At 46.5% G+C, this 2,054-nt stretch overlaps 1 pseudogene; it reads left to right on the forward strand.

Annotated features, from left to right (window-relative positions):
- The first annotated feature begins 388 nt into the window (after positions 1-388).
- On the forward strand, positions 389-1,216 carry LOC125403742 (heterogeneous nuclear ribonucleoproteins C1/C2 pseudogene; annotated as a pseudogene).
- Positions 1,217-2,054: the final 838 nt, after the last annotated feature.

The raw sequence follows: 2,054 nt of genomic DNA on the forward strand, positions 1-2,054 counted from the left end.
CTCCCAAAAAGATTTTGGGGAGAGGGTAATTATCAAAATCATCTGATTAACTGCCTCATGTTCATGGTTACTGGAGGTGACAGTAGACAGACACATAAAATGATAAAAAGCTTCCAACATTTCAAGTTAGACACAGCTTCTCCCCATTCTGGCCAGAGCTACTGTTCCTCAGCACACAACTCCCAGGGAAGACAAATCAGCCAGAGGCCCAAGGGTTAGGTCTGTGAAAAACAACAACAATAAAAACCAACAAGCTATAAACCCCAAGTCCACAAGTGTCCCCAGGAGACCTGCCTTCTGCATTCCCTCTCTCTGTCGAGGATCAAGCAGAATCTCTGGGAAGCCAGTGGCCCTTGGGGTCAGGCTGAGGCTCAGGGAACAGTTCCACATGTTGACCAGGGCTGCTAAGAGAAATGTCAGTCCAGGATGTACAGTTACCCATCATGTGTTCCTCCCTCCTCCTCCTCCTCCTCCTCCTCCTCCTCCTCCTCCTCCTCCTCCCCTTCCTATTGCTCAAGCTGTGGTGCCTTCTAAACGCCAACGTGTTTCTGGAAACACCACTTGGAGGTGTAAAAGTGGATTCGATTCGAAGAGTGGGCAACGGGGCTCTTCCTCCAAAGCTGGAAAGTTGAAAGGTGAAAGCTGACTCAGATGAAACCAAAAGTGGATTCTCTGCTGGAAAGCCTGGAAAAAAAATTGAAAAAGAACAAAGCAAACAAGTCGACTTGTCCTTCTCATCCCCAGTAGAGATGAATAATGAAAACCCTGAGGAGGAGCAGAGCAGCGCCTCTGTGAGAAGAGATGAGACTAACATCAAGACAGAGTCTGAGGCGGGCGCAGATGACGCTGCTGAGGGCGACGCTGCTGAGGCGGGCGCAGACGACGCTGCTGAGGAGGATGACAACGAGGACCGAGGGGATGACCAGCTGGAGCTGATCAAGGACCATGGCAAAGAAGCTGAGGAGGGAGATGACAGAGACAGCGCCAAAGGGGAGGATGACTCCTAAGCACATAGCCGAGTTTAGAAATCTTATCTCATTATTCATTTACCTAGGCGCTTGTGAGAGATGGAAGTAACACCAGATCCTCTCTGCTAGCATCTTCAGCACATTCTCACCGTTCGCCCTCTCCTTATCCTGTGTTCATTGATTCATAATTGACTTGCGCCTAGTTCCGTTCTCACTTCCTTTGATGATGCTCCTTAGTAGTTTTGTTAAGTCTTAGCCTGTGAGTTTGGCTTTTAATTTTGATAACTCTTTGACTTAACAATAAAAAGATGTATGCTTTTTATCAGCTGTCTCCAAAATAATCTCTTGTTATGCAGGGAGTACAGCTCCTCCCATCTATAGAGTTTCAGTAGTTGCTTCCCTAACTGCAGAGGCATGTCATTTACTTGTAATCCCCGAGAGCAGCTTTGCATTAGAGGTGTGTGTTTTCCCTCACTTGAGTGGGGCTGTTCAACACGAAAGTAACCATGTATTTTTGTGAATGAGAGTTGGCATGTCGAATGCATCTTACAGGAAAATAGTGTAATAGTCTTAATATTTGTTTTCTAAAGTTAATACCATGGGTAATTTTTGTGAACAGCCTGATGTTTGGAATCTTTTTCTCAAAATAAACAATTTCTTATTAAACCCGGAAAAAAAAAAAGAGAAATATCAGTCACAGACTGAGTCTTAGAGGGTCTCATAAAGGGGAACTGATCTATCAGTGTGAAGGATGCATCTGGGCCATGCTACAAGTTGTCCCCCTGAAAACAGACTTCAGGAGACCCACAGGTAGAAGTGAGAAGCTCTGGGGCTGGAACAATGGAGGTCACAGAGCTCAGCACGCCACACCCCCTCCTGTTGTTAATTAATCATGGGATTAGACGGCTCTGTTGCTTTGATCAGCGAACAGCTGAGTGTCCTTTCCAGCCCCCTCATCAGTTATTTTCGTTCTCTTTTCTCATCTTGGCTTTCATTCGCCAAGTCTCTTCTGTTTTCCGATGGCAGGATCCAGAAGAGAGCTAAGAGCTGGTCACCTGACGTGGTCAACGCTGGAGGCCCGAGGAC

The sequence above is a fragment of the Myodes glareolus genome, chromosome 5 (genome assembly GCF_982192425.1).
Source record: "Myodes glareolus chromosome 5, mMyoGla1.1, whole genome shotgun sequence".
In the NCBI taxonomy this organism is placed as follows: Eukaryota; Metazoa; Chordata; class Mammalia; order Rodentia; family Cricetidae; genus Myodes; species Myodes glareolus.